The following is a 21365-nucleotide window of genomic DNA, read 5'->3' as shown; positions in this document are numbered from 1 at the left end:
ATTGGAATAATCTTCATTTTCATTATTCCGTTCTGCTTTTTTTTTTGCTTTTTATCTCAGTGTCCCTTCTTTCCGCAAATATCAGTTCTACTTCTGTTTGCATCCTCTTTTACTCTGTTGCGATTAATATCTTTGGTAGGGAGGAGGACGGTTTATCGTACACTACTGGCCAATCGGATGTATGAAATGGTTCGGATTCCGAAGTGTATATACGAGTCAACCCGAGAGGGAAACATGAGACGAAATTTGACTAATGTAGACACATATTAGTCAACAAGACTTATATGTACTATACTTGCATATTCGCTAAGATTAAAGTACGAGTCAAACATATATGATAGCTACAGAATCACAAGGATTTCATTCTAACTAATCTATAAGCTACGCAGGTGGGACAATATGAGTTATATAGTGTCACGCGTACGAGGATATACGAGAGGTAAACATACACGAAACAATAACTAAAGCCAAGTCGAAGTATACTGAGGGTCACTCTCCGTTTATTGCATTCCGCTTTGTATTCCAAACATTGCCTATTCCTCTCTGCCCTCTTTCATTACCATTTAAACGAAACATACAAAATATATACCAAATATACAAAATAGACATTTGAATTATGCGTAGAATACAAAGGCAAGCATACTGATTGCATCGCAAGATTGCATACCATGTATGCATGGAAGTAGATACACCCTGTAATAATAGCCAGCACAGTTAAAGTACTTATACGTATACACTCAAGTTACATTGAGTTTAGTTGCATCAATCTAAATCACTGCCTTGCGCGAGCCTCTACTAGGAGACGGGTGGGTGGGGGGGGGGGGGATTGGGGCTGCAACCCAAACAAGACATTTACGTGGAAATTCGGGCAGTATGCTGATGTTTCGGGCACCCCCCCAAAAAAAATAAACTTAAAAAAATCTTGTTTGAGGGGTCTCAGTGGTTCCGTAATAAAACGCAGCCACAGGCAAAGGGGGGGGGGGGGGTTGTAGTCATGGATACCAATAACTTTTACAATAATAATTTTTTTATTTGGCTTGTTGCCGCCGAAAGGCGTAATTTCAACACCACTGAACATAGGTCTGGCTCCTGCCACCCTACCCCTCCCCGGTCTGAGTCCTGTCACCCCACCCCTCCCCACTAAATCTGAAGCCCATGTCAGGGTCCCTGGACTAATTGATAAATCGAATAACTTTACAAGCACTGTCTCCTCTAAAGGTTCAATCCAGTCACCAACAAAACCAGCTACAGCTACTATATACATTAGTTAATAACATATTAACAAATATTGATGAAAATTGTTTAATATAAGGATGCCATAAGTCAAATACTTCTTTTGTTTATGATTATGACTCAACTCCACCAAATTATACAGGAAAACTATAAGAGTACATATTGTGAACGGAAAAAAACTTAAAGTAACATGACAGTAGTATATTATAAAGAATAAAGAAATAATTATCAATCTTTTTAAAATGATAAAATCATGATAAATATTCATCGCTTAACAAACTATATAGTACTATTGATTGACTTTTATCCGGTGTTCAGTTTACCCACTCCCATATTTATGAATATACTTACATTTACATATCATTGTAGAGCAACCTATTCATGAACATGGAAATTTTACGTTACATTATTCTTTGTTGTCTTTTTTGCTCCGATGACTGCCCTCACAATGCAACGCATACTAACAGAGTAAACAGAGATTTAAATAGAATTTCCACATTGAACGTGTTTGTTGCCAATAACTAACGGAATGGGAATGGAGGTTTATTTGAAGAAAAAAATCAATAAACGAAATCTGAAGTCCTCGTTGTAAATTGGAAGTCTCTTGATGTGCATAAATGATCTTTCCTAGCAGACATTACATGACGAAAGGGGGTAAGGAGGGTGGTAGGGAGGGGGTAGTGCTCTTAAAATAGCTCAATCAAAAAAATCTTCTGTTAACGTTCCACACCGATGGTCCTTGACAAATTTGGAATAATATAGAGGAAAATGTTATTTGAGGTCATAACATTTCTATGATTTCCAATTGAGTTTTGTCACTTTGCCACTTTAATTAATGAACATCATAGAGAAAGTGTGATTTTCCCAAAAGTTAAAAATATTAACAAATATTGGAAAGCAAGCTGATACCACTATACATTAAGTCTATAATTTAGCTGTAAAAAGGAATATTGTGTTAACAATATTTAAATACTTGATTTTTGTTGTGTGAGGATGATAAAGAGGTGGACACTCGTATCAGTTGTATATTTTTACCCGCCAGTATATAAAAAAAAATCCACTCGAATGCCAATTGAAGTTTGGGAACCACCCCCCCCCCCCCCCCTTCTTGCATGCAACATTACGTTGGAATTCGTCACTTCCCAATTCCACTATTGCGTAGATAGAGGTTTTCAACTGGAATCATCCTGCCCACTGTACAGTATAGTTGATGCCTTGTATATATAATGCGCATTTCCAAAATTCATACCATACACAGGGATGTGCCCACGCTGGGCGGCCCCTTGGCGGCCCCGCCCAGCACTAAAAATTAACGCCCAGCACTGTCTTAAAAATCGTGAATCCCGCCAACACTATTTTCATCTAAAATACCGACATTCCTAACAATATATTTCACACAAAAAATTAACATGTAAATTGTTAGCAAAATTAGGGTATGTGCTTAAAAAGCCACACAAGTGCCAGCACTTGGCATCTGAACACCTTCAAAAATCGAAACATTTCTCAAAGGGGACACCTCCTCCACCTTAGACCCTCCCCCAGAACGGCGATCAGTATACCCGGCACTCAGGTAATCTTGGGCACATCCCTCCATTCAGATTTTGAACAAGAAGAGATGAGAGAGCGGTCATAGCATATGATACCTTCTCCAATCAATGTGTCAGCTATATCGCTGTTTGAATTTCCTGTTTCAAAAAACGTATTTCATTCAATCCTCCTGATAACAGACCATCAGAAGCTTATTTGACCCTCTTCAACATCCAAAATATGCCCCGCCCCCTCCCAAATATACTAACAAAAATTAAATAAATAGAAAATAAAGTATAGAAGAAAATAGAGGTAGAAAGAAAAGAAAGGTTCACTTCGATAAGAACATTTGGGTCTTTAAAAGTTTGTCCAAGAAAGGCTTTAAGGTTCAGGGGATGCAAGTCATTGTTCTCAATTGTGGCATGGTATAACAGAATAATAATGATAATAATATTTGCTTTTTATATAGCGTTTTATACCAGCGATAGGTCTCAAAGCGCTTTACAGACGTTATATTACCCCTGGTCAATGATAACCTGTCCCAGAGACAATCCCTCCAGTCGGCAGCAGTTATATACTGCGCCCAATGACAAGTTACCTCACAGGTACCCATTTAACCCCTGGGTGGAGAGAGGCAAGTGAGATAAAGCATCTTGCCCAAGGACACAACGTAATGAACTATGCAGGAATCGAACCAGCAATCCTTGAATCACGAGTCCGACGCCTTAACCAATTGTCCACCACGCTCTCGAATACATGGTATATCGGATGACATCGGTGGCATGGTATATGAGTTTTTTTGGCGACGCCATGATTGCCAGCCGCTGACATTGTTCAATTCGCACCGGCCAGGATCATTATTGGGTTGCATTAAAAGCCAGATTAGCGGCATTGCTACATAACTAATGATATAATTATTATTAATATAGGCAAGATGAAACATTTTTGTTTTTCTGCAGTATCACTTGCTTCTTTCAAATTTTGAGTAGCCGTAACATAACCAGTCACAATTCTACCATAAGTACCGTTTTGGAATCGACAGGAGATATTTATGGATATGAACTCCAGAGAAGAGGTGTCCAAAGTGATATCATTTTCACAACTAATCGTGTTTTGATTACCACTGATCAAGAATTCGATTGGGCTATTTCTCTTGCGACTGACCTGAATAACAGAGTCATTACCAAATATTGCCGTGGCGTTTTCTATCTTGATGATGCAGTCCAAATTAAGAGCAGTCAACGTGTTGTTTCTCAAGTCGATCTGGGAGATCGTCAAGTTCTTCATGTCGGCCAAACAAGGAAGGACATTTATATTGTTGTTAGGAAATTCTGCTACTTTCAACTGTCGAAGATCACGAAACATATCGGTAGGTATTTTCCTGATTTGATTTGATCCAAAGGATATTCTAGTTAGGCTTCCCAATCTATCAAAGGCTCCTTCCAGTGAAATGATCAAATTGTTATCCATATGCAAGTAATGCGGATCTGCGAGACCAGCGAGGGCTTGATTTGGAACTTGAAGATACTGATTGAAACTTAAATCAATTTCGTTTAGATTTAGTAGACAGTTTGCTAAATTTGTAGCAAGATCCTTTAAAGAATTGTGAGATAAGTTTACACATCTAATATGTTCATCATTTGGAAAGTGATCAAAGCAGTCATCTATTTCATCGACAGGTATATCTAAGGTAAGGCAAGTTGGATCGGTGACATCCACTTGAGACATAACAGGAATGTGACATAACATGAAGACGATAAATCCTATTGAAAAGTTTCGGTGTTTGGTGAACATCATAATGAGGTAGGTCGCTGTCCACACAGAATCGTTCCTTTATGAGTAAAATAAAATCAATGAAAACATGCCATTTATAAAAGATTTACGTATAGCATAGCTTAAAGTTTAGTAGAAAACGATATTATCTAATCATCACTGCTGCAAGGTATACAATTTGAGCCAAAATCACCTTGGACCTACATTGCTCTAATAACTTAACCCTCAAGAACCACATAAGTACTATTTAAATATTTGTCCCATTATCCTCTACATATCTTGTGGTTAATAACTTTTTACAACATACTGACAGGCAGATAATGGCTAAAAACAAAGATCTGGGGTATTTGACCTTTGAACTTTCATCTATGACATATCCAATCACACAGGCACGAGTTTTCATGGTCAGCATGTTGACGTGATCGAACTCACTCACTCACAATTCTGACGTGCTTTATGCAGGCTTATCAGTTTCATTGTTAGCCCCTTTATCAGTGCCCCAATGTTTTAATTATGAGGTACAGTCCCCTACACGGCCTACCCTACTAAGTTCACCCCTCCCCCCATAGGTCCCATTTTGGCATGTAAAACAAATAATGATAATACAAACCAAAAAATTAATTTACACCTTAATTACCCATATGGCTTCCCTTTAGCATATATATATATATATATATATATATATATATATATGCTACCATTATAAGGCCGAGCATGCTTTATATCTTAAATTACTTATGTATTACAATGAATAAAGCAGAGCTTATATAAAGTAAAGTTAAGTCATATTTTCCCCTACAAAGTGATTATAACGAATCAAGAAAAATATTTCTAATTTACCCTTTTTCTGAAGTGTAAATTTTTAAGACTTGAGATTTCATATCAAAGAATGTTTGGTTGCATCTTACAAGGCCGGGGAAGTGCTATTTCAATGGTTGTGTACTGTGATTAAATGTCTTACGTAAACAGTCGACCCCTATACTACCATGGACGGCTTAACATCTTACTGCATCTCTCTCTCTGTAAAATCAAACTTGTTGCGGCACTGGTACGAATGACTAAATGACAAAAGGTATGGGCTGTTAAGGGTATATAACAAAGCCTATTATTATCATACCTGTTTCTTTACAACTGAATGTTGGAGACTTCCACCCAGACCGAAAGGACTGCCTCTGCTTTCAAAGCGTATACTTATACTGTCTGTACATACATGCACAACTACCTGATACCAGAGCCGTATCAGATAGAGACGTCTCCTAAAAAAAAAAAGTAACGGAATCAGCAATACTGCATACTGCATATCGCGAAAGCACGGTTAAACTTTCACAACCCGCCCACAGTGTTACCAGCAACAGATGCCAAAAACGCTAGATTTGCAAAAGTAAAACCTCAGAAATCGCTAGATATAGATTTTCATGAACATATGTAATGTAGCCTTTTACCTTCCATCACAAGTTGCACTTATTCATATGATAGACAGTTTGATGGTAACTTTAACAAATCTCAAGTCATAATGGTTCAGAATCATAACAAAACAACTGTAGAGTCAACAAAATTCCAACTAATTCAGACCCAATTTAACTGCAAGAAACGATTCTTGTCTCAATCCGCGGTAAGGCTGTGTACGTAGTGTGTACATGAACTCACACAATGGCCCACAGTTCCGCTCCTCACGTTTACTACATGCAAACATGCGTCTCAGCTGTACGTACGTTCTGCATTATTAATAATAATTCATAAATGCCTAAACCAACTTTCTGTATACTGGACCAGTCTCGAATGCAATTCGAGACTGGTCGAGTGTATAGAGAGGAGAATTGCTTCAGGATCGAAATGTTAGACAAATACTGGTTTGTTGCCATGGCAATCATGAAGTCATAATTAAAAGAAATGAAGACATGCCATGAGTATATGCATATATGTTTATGGGCAAAGAAATGTTCCAAATTGCAAAAGGATACTGTACAGTATATACAGCCTACTTGCAATTAGTAACAACAGTAGTACTCTATATGTTTTCACACACACCGAGTCTGAATACACACTGTACATACTTCTTAAATCATCCAGCTAAATACTTCGAGTAACATGAATCACTGAGGGATTAATTGTAGCTTAATTTTGCGCTAGAGTCAATGTCAGCAACCTTATCGAGGTGCTTCAACGCAGAACCGAAGCGTCAAGCGTCCAATGTTGACACTATAACTAAGTATAACAGAAGAAACCTTGTCGATAAGCCTAACAATAACGTAAGCACTACTACTAGCAGTAACGGCATGACTGACCAGGGACTAGGCCTAGCGATCTTTCAGACTCGCAATAACACTGCGGTTACTACAAGTCCAAACCTGTCGAACAATGGGGCTCGGAACCTCTTCAAAAACTGCTCATTCTCAGGCCCAGTAAACGTTTATTTGAACGGTTCATCTACCGACCAGGGATGGATGAGTTCTACTCAAAAGAATGCTAGCTTCAGGCAACGTTGCTATAGCCTAACTGTTGTAGCGTTTACGGACTTTCCAAGACACACACAACTCAGCATCTGTTTATTGCGCAATTTGACCTGGTAGGTCAAAAAAAAGTTTGAAAAGGTTATTTTTAGAAATTTGTTCATCTGTTCTTATTAAATTGTCATTTCCCTCCAATTTTTAGCTCATACCAGCACGCTGGTGTGAGCTATTGTTACAGTGCAGCGTCTATCATTCTATCACTCTATCACTCTATCCGTCAACAATTGGTAAAACCGCTCCCACTCGCACAGTGTTTGATGGAATTTCATGAAACTTGGACACAAGGACCATTGGGTATAGGGCCATGAGAGATGGTCCGACATTTGGGGTCAAAGGTCACCTGTGGGCCGTAATGGGCCATTTTGTGGAAATACGCAAAATGGCTTCTTCTCCTACAGATTCCATCATTTCCATGGTACAATGTTGAGGGTTTGTCACGATAGTACTATGGAAGTTTTACCTTCAGGGTGTTCATGAATTTGAGATCAAAAATCAACTAGGGGTCTTTTGTGGCCCGGGCCGCGGCCCTATATTTTAAAATTGCTCCTGTTCGTACAATGTATGGCCAGTTGTAATGAAACTTGGTCACAACGTTCCTCGGGATGAGAGTTACAAGGGGTGTTCGGAAAATTGAAATCAAATGTCATTTAGGGGGTCATCGGGGGTCATTCTTTGAAATATTTTCAAATATCTCAATCTCCTCAAGATTTTGTTGGATCATATTCAAAGTTGAACTGATGATTGTTGGATTGTGTATGAATAAGGTGATGCCTAATAATTTTTGGTCAAAAGTTAATTAATTACAATTAATACCCATTGTTTAAAAAAAATCTGAGCCTTCACCTTTTGCCAAAGCTCCTTTAATTTGTCTCCCAGTCTCTGCAGTGTTTGTTTACATTTGTGGTTAAGCTCTGCAGAGGCTGTTAGTGGAATTAAAGCAGGACTGGGAGTTGTTATTAACTGTTGAACTGTAAGCATGAGAGCCCTATAGCCAATCAGCACTTGCCGATTCTTAGAAGTCTTTGAGCCTGAGGTATGTAGGCAGCCAGCCAAAATTTTGGCAAGGAGTGCTTCCGGTCTGCTCAGGTACAGTAGAGGGGAGAAAGTTTAATAGGGTAGGTCAGTGGTATTGTTTGAGAGAGTGGGTAAAATAGGATTTAAAGGGGGAAAATAGGAATTATAGCCAGTGGTGTGGCCAGGATTCGCTAACGGAGGGGAGGGGGGTTATCCCTCATGGGCCCAAAATTGGTGGAATCTGAAAAATGGCCTGAAATTTGGTGGGCCATAAGTTTTGTGGGCCCTACATTTTTAAGCTCGAAAAGGTATGAGCTTCTGCACCATTGGTGCTCTAGTTAGTGTTTGAAGTGATTAAAGTACCAAAATTTAAGACCAAACGACACTGCTTCATTCGTATTTTTTTCACACTTAATGTTCGTGGGAAGAAAATGTTGTTTTACATGAGGTGACTATTACGTCATTCAGGAAAAAGATCAAGGGAGGCATAAGGAGAATTAAATACAGATCAGCAAAAGTTAGCGAAAATGCCGTTTTCTAAAATTTGTGAGGGTCATTTATGAATGAGGATAAAAACGAGGGTACCCGGTCTTAAATTTGATTTGAGACCTCTGATGACGTCATCGAGAAGGGCAGCGGACCTCGGCTATCGCCTCGGTCCGCTCAGCCTCCTCGATGACGTCATCATCGGTCTCAAATCCGGTTCCCCTCGTATTTATCCAAATATATATCGACCGCGATAACATTGTGTAAAAGTAACATATAAATAGGCTCAGTGTGTTGCCAAGCAGTACTTTCACCTCGAATGTTTCGGATACGTAACATTTATTTGTGAACCATCAAGTTCGGGCAAAAAACGCTAGATTTGGCCAATTTTGAACGCCAGAAAGTATAAAAACGATAAATCTAGTGTAAAAACGCTAACGCTGGTACACTGCCCGCCCATAAACAGTATGGAACGAGGGCAAAGTACGCTTCACACACTTCAGGCTTTATTTACTTTCCGTTGCATCTATAAATGTAATATATAACAGCGTTATAGTAATTACCGATCCACGTTATAGTCATTGCCGACTTTGCAATCCGCGGTCCCCCTTCACAATTTTAAAAGGTCTGTAAGAGTGACTTCATAGATTCCCCTTTCGGGAAACCAAAAATGGAGAAAACACTAACGTACAAAGCAAGCTTTAATAACGGGCTGGTAGCCAGAGTTCCAATTGGGGGTGAGGGAAGGGGGGGGGGTGGGGAACAAATGTTGATTAATGTCCGTCATTTACGGGGAGGGGTGTAAGGGGAATCCCTTCCCCTTCCACATAAGTAACAATACTTAGGGTAAGAAACTTGAATACAAGATGGTGCAATATCCTTTCCTCGATTTTATAACTACATTTGTGTAGGAACAAAATTCCATCTTTAAGCGTGTGTTTGTTATTCATTTGAAAGAAAAAATGTCTCATAGTACATTATATCGACGATGTCGTCAGCTCCTTAGTCATGCAGTGCAAACCTAATGTTAATCCATTGTTTTATAAATTTAATGGTCTCAATTAAACAAGAAACACGACATGGCACTTGGCTAAACAATGTATCATTTATTCTTTGCAAATTTGTCAACCATTGTGAACATATTATTTGAATCCACAAATGTTTCATGTTCTTCTGTTGCAGTCTTTGTTGTTTCTGATCACGTTATATTTTCATATTTTAAACATGGCATGATTATATGCAACTGTGTGATGGCATATTATCTTAATATAATTGGTAAACTAATTAAGGGACTGCATTAAAAACAAACTCCTCAGTTCCAAAGGAGGGGGAGGGGTTGGGGTGGGTGTCAATTGTACCTTCATATACAGCTACAATAAACCTTAAACTGACAGTTTCAGGTGTTGGCCATGTATTGATGTAGTTTTGACGATGTTTTAATTTCTTCCTTTTTTTTTGTCTCAGAAATGTACAAATTATCAAGTGGAATTTTGGCCAATGTGCTTCTTTTCCTTACTCATCTCTATATATTACATATTTCATGAATGTATAATATTTAATATTTCCCTGTATTGCACGAGATAAGTAATAATGTTTATAATATGCGTACACCAGTTTCATGATATTGCTTCTGCTATGAATGTTTTAAAATCATGTGACAAATTCAATCGCACTGAGTACAGCATTTTACTAGAAAGTATAAGCATGTACAGTACTGACCTAAAAAAATTATCGAAGGCTAACATTATACTTGCCATCATATATTTGTTTTGACCCAGCGAATGATTCCCACACATTGATCAGGATTAAATTACGTATTGACTTAATGACGAGAAATTCGGCAATGGAGGAGGGAGGGAGGGAGGGAGGGGCGGGTGATAGGTGTGTGGAGAGGGGCTAAATGGGGGTTAAAGTTTATTACGAAGTTCAAATCAAGTGATATATCTCTTACAATTAGAGACGAAAAAAACCCTTCTACAACCCCGTCCGAAGAACCTTAGACACATCAGAAGATGGGAGCTACTTATGTATGCTGAATTTGGAAACAAATTTTCAAAAAAAAGAAAGTGAAAAAACCCCCGGTTCGATAGAGTAAAATGATTGTATAGTGAAAGGGGTCTTACAGTGGTGGTCATAATTTATCGTTCAGTAATAATTACTATTGGAATAACCTTCATTTTCATTATTCTGTTCTGCTTTTTTTCTTTTTACCTCAGTGTCCCCAAATATCAGTTCTACTTCTGTTTCATCCTCTTTTACTCTGTTGCGATTAATATCTTTGGTAGGGAGGAGGATGGTTTATCGTACACTACTGGCCAATCGGATGTATGAAATGGTTCGGATTCCGAAGTGTATATACGAGTCAACCCGAGAGGGAAACATGAGACGAAATTTGACTAATGTAGACACATATTAGTCAACAAGACTTATATGTACTATACTTGCATATTCGCTAAGATTAAAGTACGAGTCAAACATATATGATAGCTACAGAATCACAAGGATTTCATTCTAACTAATGTATAAGCTACGCACATCAGGTGGGACAATATTAGTCATATAGTGTCACGCGTACGAGGATATACGAGAGGTAAACATACTGAGGGTCACTCTCCGTTTATTGCATTCCGCTTTGTTTACCAAACACCGCCTCTTTCTCTCTGCCCTCTTTAGATAAATAGATAGATGATTTATTCAGCCACATGTATAAAAATACAATGGAAATTGTTCAAACTCAAGAGCTCTAAAACAGACATGAAATCGAAAACGCATAACGATGAAACACATATAAAAGTGATATTGCATGAGTAATAAATACCGGTAGGCTATCGACGATGGTATAAAAACATTGCGATAAAAGTGACGATGTAAAAAAGTACGAATGATGAGAAATATGTACGGCATGAACCATCTAATGTATACTTGTACGATCAACAGAGAGCTAATTCATAAAAACAGAATTCAGAACAAATAAGACATAAGATACAGGGAGTGATAAATAAGTTAGCGACTATGATGCGACTTTTATTACCATTTAAACGAAACATACAAAATATATACCAAATATACAAAATAGACATTTGAATTATGCGTAGAATACAAAGGTAAGCAAACTGATTGCATCGCAAGATTACATACCGTGTATGCATGGCTGTAGATACACCCTGTAATAATAGCCAGCACAGTTAAAGGTTAAAGTACGTAACATACGTATACACTAAAGTTACATTGAGTTCAGTTGCATCAATCTAAATCACTGCCTTGCGCGAGCCTCTACTAGGAGACGGGTGTGTGGGGTGGGGGATTGGGGCTGCAACCCAAACAAGACATTTACGTGGAAATTCGGGCAGTATGCTGATATGTTTCGGGCACTCCCCCCCCCCACCCAAAAATACAACAATAAACTGAAATAATCTTGTTTGAGGAGTGTCAGTGGTTCCGTAATAAAACGCAGCCACATGCAATGGGGGGGGGGGGGTTGTAGTCATGGATACCAATAACTTTTACAATAATATATTTTTTTATTTGGCTTGTTGCCGCCGAAAGGCGTAATTTCAACAACACTGAACATAGGTCTAACTCCTGCCACCCTACCCCTCCCCGGTCTCAGTCCTGTCACCCCACCCCTCCCCACTAAATCTGAAGCCCATGTCAGGGTTCCTGGACTAATTGATAAATGAAATAACTTTACAAGCACTGTCTCCTCTAAAGGTGTCTACTCAGTCACCAACAAAAAAACAACTACAGCTACTACATTAATTGATAACATATTAATAAATATTGATGAAAATTGTTTAATATAAGGATGCTTTAAGTAAAATGTTTCTTTTGTTTATAATTATGACTCAACTCCACCAACAAAACAGGAAAACTAATAGAGTTTATAGTGTGAACCCGGAAACAACCTTAAAGTAACATTACAGTAGTACAATATAAAGAATAAAGAAATAATTATCAATCTTTTGAATATACTTTTGCTTGATCAATCGATATCAGAAATAAATTTAAATTGATACTTTGTTTTAAGAAAAGTCACCCAAGATGGAGCATTAGCACGAAATCCTAACAATTCGATCCATCACACGTTAAATTGAACGCATAACACATTGTCAGAGGCACAAAGCTACTGTGTACACAATACTACTGTCAAATGCACAAAACTATACACAATAATCTTAAACACTTAGAAACAAGCATTAAATGAAACGCGTAATGTATACACCTGTGTAAGGCACAAAACTATACACAATAATCTTAAACACTTAGAAACAAGCATTAAATTAAACATGATGCACTACTGTGAAAGGCACAAAACTATACACAATAATCAAATTCACTTAGAAACAAGCATTAAATTAAACACGTAATGCACTACTGTGAAAGGCACAAAACTATACACAATAATCATAAACACTTAGAAACAAGTATTAAATTAAACACGTAATGTGCTACTGTGAAAGGCACAAAACTATACACAATTATCTTAAACACTTAGAAACAAGCATTAAATAAAACACGTAATGCACTACTGTGAAAGGCACAAAACTATACACAATAATCATAAACACTTAGAAACAAGCATTAAAATTAAACACGTAATGTACTTCTGTGAAAGGCACAAAACTGTACACAATTATCATTAACACTTAGAAACGATGATTAAGTTAAACACATAGTGTGCAATTTTCAAAGGCACACAACTATATACAATAGTCATAAATAGGCCTATACTTAGAAAGCTTTCTAGTCACTTCGCCCAACAACCATTTCGCCCAACTGCCATTTCGCCCAACCAGCCTGGTCATTTCGCCCAACCAGCCTGGTCATTTCGCCCAACCAGCATGGTCATTTCGCCCAACCATCATAGTCATTTCGCCCAACCAGCATGGTCATTTCGCCCAACCGTGTTGGTCATTTCGCCCAACCTTATTTTTACTAATATTCAGCCAGAATAATATTACTTTTTCTATTCCACTAGTTCAATTTGATTTATTTTGGGTTAGGTTACTTCGTAATAGGTAAATAAAAAAGTGAGGTCCGCTCGATATCGATCGGAGTCTGAGCAGTTATTTCGGGTATAATGGGAGGATTACACTACTTTAGGCGTTTACGCATACAATGGAAGTTATATTATTATACAAACACAGGGAAATTGGTCTTCATAAAAACCTATCAAACCTAACCCCTAAAACACTGATCCATCCTATTGACTAACAATTCCCGAACGTTTCCTTATTAAATTGAAAAAAAAAATATAAAACCCGTCCGTAATATTGAATTATTATATTTAATCAATGTAACCACTTTATCAATGTAACCACATATGTAATCACATATATAATCAATTTAACCACGACTTCAAGTTTCCTTAATACTCGGTTCGTATCCTGTAACGTTAACAATTCCGAACGTTTCCTTTTGAAATATCATATTTAATCAAGGTTGGGCGAAATGACCAGACTGGTTGGGCGAAATGACCAGGCTGGTTGGGCGAAATGACCAGGCTGGTTGGGCGAAATGGTAAGGTTGGGCGAAATGGCAGTTGGGCGAAATGGTTGTTGGGCGAAGTGTCCTGCTTCCCTTAGAAACATGCATCGCTTAACTATCTATATCCTACGCTTGATTGAGTTTTAGCCGGTGTTTAGCTTATATCCACGCCACAGAGCAACCTATTTTAATTGGTAATATGAAAAGACGTGTTCCAATGTTTGCTTCTCTAAACCACATAATGTGAAGAGATCGATAACCCTTATTATTAATACAATAAAAATCGTTGCTGCCAGCAATATTGTACAGATATAAAAACTAAAAGTATACTGCGTGTTTAGTCCCACAATGCTATGGGCAGCCATCGGGGCAAAAAAAGACAACACTGCGAGAATTAGTTTACATTCAACAGGATTAATTTAGGCCGAAGAGGAAAGTAGATTATTGAAAATAGTTTTCACATGGCAACTATAGTAAACAGAAAACTTTAATTTAAATAACTTAAATATTTTAATTTCCCAAAATTGTAATGACTTGAAACTTTAAATTAAAGTCAACGGAATATATATGACATGCCGGTTCTTTAAAACTTTAAATAACTTTAGACAACAACTTGAAAATAAATTAATCTTTGTTGTCTTTTTTTTTGCCCCGATGACTGCCCTAACAATGCAACGCATACTGAAGAGTAAAAATAGCTTTCAATGAATTGAATTTCCACATGAAATTTGTTTCTTTCCAATTACTATAACGGATCTGGGAATGGAGGTTTATTTGAAGAAAGAAATCAATAAACGAAATCTATAGTCCTTGATGTAAATTGAGAATCTCTAGATGTGCATAAATTAAGTTTCCTAGCAGACATCACATGACGAGAGGGGCGAGGGTGGGGTAGTGGTCTTAAAATAAGTCAACCAAAGCATCTCTTGTTAACATTCAACACCGTTTGTCCTTGACAATTGTAGAATGCTTGGGGGGGGGGGGGGGAGAATGTTATTTAAGGTCATAAAATGTCTTTGATTAAATATAGTTTGGTATCGCATCTGTGAAACTGACCAGAAGTCCAGCTTCTATAGATACATGGTAGCTGATGCCTTGTCGTATGTATCATGCACACTTCCAAGTTTCATACAATTCAGAGTTTCAACAAGACCAGGTGAGAGAGCGGTTAGCATCTGAGAACTCTCCCTATATATAGGGATTAAATATTCCCTGCAACAAAAACTGTTTAAAATTCTCATTCATGCCAAAAACACTAATAGACTGGAACGCCCTCCCACAACACATCAAAGAAATCGAGGACAAGGATAACTTCAAAGCGGCTGTCGCCCAACACTACAGCCAGAAACCAATCACAGCTTAAACAAGTCTGCACCACCCTACTCGTTTTACCCCTTTTAGGGGAGTTGAGTATAGTATCACTCCAGATCCAGATCCAGATATCAATGTGTCAGCTACCGCTGTTTGATCTTCCTGTTTCAACAAACGGATTTCAAAACCGATCATATGACCTTTACAATACCTAATAATATAATTGATATTAATAAAGGCCAGATAAACCCTCTTTGTTTTTCGTCAGTATCACTTTTTTCTTTCAAATTTTGATAACTTTTCATAATTCTACCATGAGTACCGTTTTGGAATCGACAGGAGATGTTTATGGATATGAACTCCAAAAAAGAGGTGTCCAAAGTGATATCATTTTCACAACTTATCGTGTTTTGATTACCACTGATCCAGAATTCTGCTATTGTGCTATTGCTCTTGTCTCTGACCTGAATAACAGTGTCATTACCAAATATTGTTGTGGCGTTTTCTATTTTGATGATGCAGTCCAAATTAAGAGCAGTCAACGTGTTGTTTCTCAAGTCGACCTGGGAGATCGTCAAGTTCTTCATGTCGCCCAAACAAGGAAGGACAGTTATATTGTTATTAGGAAATTCTGCTCCTTTCAACTGTCGAAGATCACGAAACATATCGGTAGGTATTTTCCCGATTTGATTTGATCCAAAGGATATTCTAGTTAGGTTTCCCAATTCATGAAAGGCTCCTTCCAGTGAAATGATCAAATTGTTATCCATATGCAAGTAATGCAGATTAGCGAGACCAGCGAGGGCTCGAGTTGGAACTTGAGGATACTGATTGAAACTTAAATCAATTTCGTTTAGATTTGGTAGACAGTCACTTAAATTGGTAGCAGGATCCTTTAAAGAATTGTGAGATAAGTTTACACATCTAATCTGTTCATGATTTTGAAAGTAATCAGAGCAGTTATTTATTTCATCGATAGGTTTATTTGGGGTAGGGCAAGTTGGATCGGTGGCATCCACTTGAGTCATAACAGGAAACAGAAAGAATATGTGACATAACATGAAGACGATACATCCTATTGAAAGGTTTTGGTGTTTGGTGAACATCATAATGAGGTCGGTCGCCGCTGTCCACACCTAATCGTTCCTTTATGAGTAAAATAAAATGAAATGAAAACATGCTGTTTATAGAAGATGAATGTAGAATTTAAGTCATTGCAGAGAGCAGAAGGTATTTAGTAATATGATGAGATGTTTCTATAAGACTCCTATAACATCACAACAGCGTCGTCTAGTAGCATGCAATGCATGTAATGACTCGGAGACATAATTAAACGAGTGGGAAATCCATGGAGATGCAGACCTAATCTCCATGATGGAAGTTGTTTTTGGTCACTGCTGAATGCATCTGGTTGCCATTTATAATAATAGGCTGGTATCCAGTTTTTTAACGTATATAGTGTATAGCAAAAAGTTTAGTAGAAAACGATATTACCTATACCGTCACTGTTGTTTCATGCATGCAAGACATCAAAGCTGGGCGAATTTCACCTCTGACCGAAACATTGCCATTTTAACCCTCAACAACCACATTATTACTTCTTTTTAAATTTGTCTCATTATTCTCTACACAAATATTGTGGGTTAGTAGTTATTTACAACATAATGACAAGCAGGTAATGGCTAAAAACCAAGATTTTGGGTATTTGACCTTTGACCTATGACATCTCTAATCACAAAGACAAGAGTTTTCATGGTCATTAAGTTTGAACGCTCACTCACTCACTCACTCACTCACTCACTCACTCACTCACTCACTCACTCACTCACTCACTCACTCACTCACTCACTCACTCACTCACTCACTCACTCACTCACTCACTCACTCACTCACTCACTCACTCACTCACTCACTCACTCACTCACTCACTCACTCACTCACTCACTCACTCACTCACTCACTCACTCACTCACTCACTCACTCACTCACTCACTCACTCACTCACTCACTCACTCACTCACTCACTCACTCACTCACTCACTCACTCACTCACTCACTCACTCACTCACTCACTCACTCACTCACTCACTCACTCACTCACTCACTCACTCACTCACTCACTCACTCACTCACTCACTCACTCACTCACTCACTCACTCACTCACTCACTCACTCACTCACTCACTCACTCACTCACTCACTCACTCACTCACTCACTCACTCACTCACTCACTCACTCACTCACTCACTCACTCACTCACTCACTCACTCACTCACTCACTTACTCATTCACTCACTCATTACTCACTCACTCACTCACTCATTACTCACTCACTCATTACTCACTCACTCATTACTTTCTCACTCATTACTCACTCACTCACTCACTCATTACTCACTCACTCATTACTCACTCACTCATTACTCACTCATTACTCACTCATCACTCACTCATCGCTCACTCACTCACTCACTCACTCACTCACTCACTCACTCACTCACTCACTCACTCACTCACTCACTCACTCACTCACTCACTCACTCACTCACTCACTCACTCACTCACTCACTCACTCACTCACTCACTCACTCACTCACTCACTCACTCACTCACTCACTCACTCACTCACTCACTCACTCACTCACTCACTCACTCACTCACTCACTCACTCACTCACTCACTCACTCACTCACTCACTCACTCACTCACTCACTCATCACTCATCACTCACTCACTCACTCACTCACTCACTCACTCACTCACTCACTCACTCACTCACTCACTCACATTTCTGATGTGGGGTGAAGTCTCCTCTCCCGATATATTATATGCAGGAAGAGATAATTATTGACTTTTAGCGAAATTATTCACATCATTTCAATAGTCAGCCAGTGTGCAACTTCAAGATTCTACACACGTATTGTAGGAATAACTTTCCAAAAAAAATACAAGGTTTATTTTAACCGCTCGTCACGTATTATGCACGATCAGGGGTGTGATGACCTTGCCTTTGTGTTGGTTTTCACTAGTATTTTTTTTTATAGAATAATGATAAAACGTATAGAGAGAGCTCCTAAGATGTAACCCGTGTGAACAGTGTAGCAGCCTCATACGAAACTACGGTTCATAAATATATTTACGACTGTGTTTTGTGTAGGCTTATCAGTTTCATTGCTGCTATATCAGTGTCCCGATGTTTTAAATATTGAGGTACTATGAAAATACATGTACTAGGGCCTTTTTAACATACTAACTAGGGGGCCGTGGTCCCCCAGTCCCCTACACTGCCTATCCACTCAGCCCCCCCCCCCACCTATTCATAGGTCTCATTTGGCATGTATCAAACAAATAACACCTTAACTCCCCATATGGCTTTCCCTCAGCATATATAGGCTAACATCAGAATGCCCTAACATGTTTATAAATCTTAAATTACCTTTGTAAAACACTGAATAAAGCAGAGCTTATAAAATAACGTTAATTTATCCCCCCCCCCCTTAGAAAGTGATTTTAACGAATAAAATATTTCTAATTACCCTTGTTTTTCGGAATTGTAAATTTCTAAAACATGAGATCTCATAATAAAGAATGTTTAGATGCAACTTACTAGGCCGGGGGAAATGCCATTTTCATCAAGCTATAGGAGGCAGTTTTAGCAAACAATTTCTTGCTACGCTTAAGCGCCAACTGATGCTAGCGCTCTGCTTAAAGAATGCCATGATGATACCTTTTGGGAAATGGCCACCCACTAAAAATGTCTTCAGAAAATCTCTGGTATTTAAACACCTCTACATAAGCTCTATGTAACATTTGCAGGAGGATATATAATGTTTCTCGATGTTACTCAATTCGCCAGTAAAATGGATTGTACCCAGGCTACGGCCCTGCATAATTATATAACATGTATTTACGGTACGACTTAAACAGTCGACAATTCTTCAACATTGTTTCAGTGATTGTAACATGCAAGCGCGTAGCCAGAAATTTGCCAAGGGAGGGGCGAACCTGTAGGCAAACTATAAGAGAGCCGTAGATTCTGCATTGAAAACTATCTAAGCGTAGCGCCACAAGAAAATTTTGACTGAAAATACCTCCCAGATCGCTGGAAATGGCACTTCCCAGGCCTCGTAAGTTGCATCTAAGCTTGAAATCACTAGCGATATCATAAGAAAAATATGCTTAAGGGGGGGGGGGGGCGGTCGCCCGTCCCCAACCCCTTTGGCTACGCGCCTGGTAAAATGTTGATTAAATGTCTTTAACGTAAACAGTCGACCATTACCCTTGACGACTTAACATCTTACTGCATCCTTGTAAAATCTAACTTGTTGCGCGGCCAGGCTGTTAAAAATTCTTATATGCCAAATGGTATAGGGTGTTTAAGGATATATAACAAAGGCCTATTATAATCATACCGTACCTGTTTCTTTGTTAACTGTTGGAGACTTCGTCCAGGCCGAAAGGACTTCGTTGTTTTCAAAGCTTACTTCTACACGCACGTCACGAATGTAACCACAATGTTTACTACATATTATAACCCACAGCCTTATATATAGAGACGGCTCTGTTGAAACACAGTGCAACGTATAGCAATAATGATACTGCATGGTATCGATCGCTTATCGAAAACGACATAGTAAAAGGAACGGCATATCATCTTAATATGTTTGGTATAATAATCAAGGGACTGCATAATGGCAAAAATCCAATTGAGGGGGTTGGGGAGTATTTATACAGCAACAATAAAACTTAAAATGAACATTTCAGGTGTTGATCATGTATTGATGTAGTTTTGAAGATGTTTTAATTTCTTTCTTTCTTATCACAGAAATGAAAAAAAAAATTATCAAGTGGAATTTGAGCCAATGTATTTCTTTTTCTTACTCTGTATATATTACATGTTTCATGAATGTAATATTTAATATTTCCCTGAACTGCACGAGATAATTAATAATGTTTATAATTTGCGTACATCAGTTTCAGGCTATTACTTCTGCTATGAATGTTTAAAAATCCTGGGACAAATTCAATGGTTAAGTATACAATCGGCAGCAGTGAAACTCTCGATTTTTTTTTTAAATAAGAGTTTTTTTAACTTACTTCGACAGTCATTCTCCAGATTCTTGTATAGTTAACCTTCAGTTCTTTATGCTCCCGTATCTTTCCTCCAAGTTTTCTAAAAATAATACAATTAAACATAACAGTAAGCTCCATGCATACTCAGTGGAAGGCTTTTTCTATTGGCATAAAATATTAGTCTTTATATGTTGTTCTCTGATTACAATTAAACGTTAAATTTAAAGGTTTACAGTCTTGTTCAAGGCCAAGGCTCCCTCACACGACTTTTACAACATTTTAATTATGTATATACGTATATCAATCGACAACTCTTAATTAATACTTTTGCAATTAAAATTGACATAAATCAACAACATTTGACATATTAACTTGATATATTATTGATTTCGAGAGCTTAATTTGACAGCTCACGATAACCACACTTGTTACTCAACAGAAATGACATTTTAAAACATAGTATACATGTATTTAGTTTTTACATTAATAAGCAATGTAAATAAATGTCATGTATGTTCATAACAGGTGAAACATAATCAGAAACAGTTTGCATTACCTGTTATGCAAAGATTGAGGGAAAACTAAGTCCATACTGTTTATCTAATGTTTTGTTCCCTCTACGTTTACTCGATTCTTGTCCAGTGGTCCAATTTATCTAGCTTTGATGGTATATCTATAGTGACTCAAGTTGATCGTTTAGCAAAATTACTGATAATTTACTGAATCTGTAGGAGAAAACCGCATCCTCGTAGCATTTTGCATTGGGAACATACGAATTTTTAAAGTTTTTTAATATTTTGTTAATGCATCTGGCAATAGCAGAATGGGTGATTTTATCAGTGCAATTCAGCTGAAAATCTCTTTGTTTTCCTTTAGTATTTGCCATTCATTTACCCACAGAGAACTAGAATATTTCTATGAAAATGATACATTTTCCTGAATTCTAAATA

The 21365-nt window shown here is 37.9% G+C and overlaps 2 long non-coding RNA genes across 3 annotated transcripts; both read right to left on the bottom strand.

Annotated features, from left to right (window-relative positions):
- Positions 1 to 480: 480 nt before the first annotated feature.
- LOC139976109 (uncharacterized) lies at positions 481 to 7359 on the bottom strand. 2 transcript variants are annotated; one of them, XR_011795995.1, is made up of 3 exons: positions 6819 to 7359; positions 5651 to 5789; positions 481 to 4591 (listed from the first exon to the last, which is right to left on the bottom strand). It is a non-coding gene; the product is annotated as an uncharacterized lncRNA (long non-coding RNA). The 2 variants fall into 2 exon arrangements; XR_011795996.1 differs by having other exon boundaries at positions 6882 to 7354.
- A 5548-nt stretch (positions 7360 to 12907) lies between these two features.
- Positions 12908 to 19884, bottom strand: LOC139975954 (uncharacterized). The gene is made up of 3 exons (XR_011795965.1): positions 19760 to 19884; positions 14133 to 16487; positions 12908 to 13282 (listed from the first exon to the last, which is right to left on the bottom strand). It is a non-coding gene; the product is annotated as an uncharacterized lncRNA (long non-coding RNA).
- Positions 19885 to 21365: the final 1481 nt, after the last annotated feature.

The sequence above is a fragment of the Apostichopus japonicus genome, chromosome 11, assembly GCF_037975245.1.
Source record: "Apostichopus japonicus isolate 1M-3 chromosome 11, ASM3797524v1, whole genome shotgun sequence".
Taxonomy (NCBI): Eukaryota; Metazoa; Echinodermata; class Holothuroidea; order Aspidochirotida; family Stichopodidae; genus Apostichopus; species Apostichopus japonicus.
The sequence above is the reverse complement of the archived record's forward strand: the minus strand, read 5'-3'. Positions and strand labels throughout refer to the sequence as shown.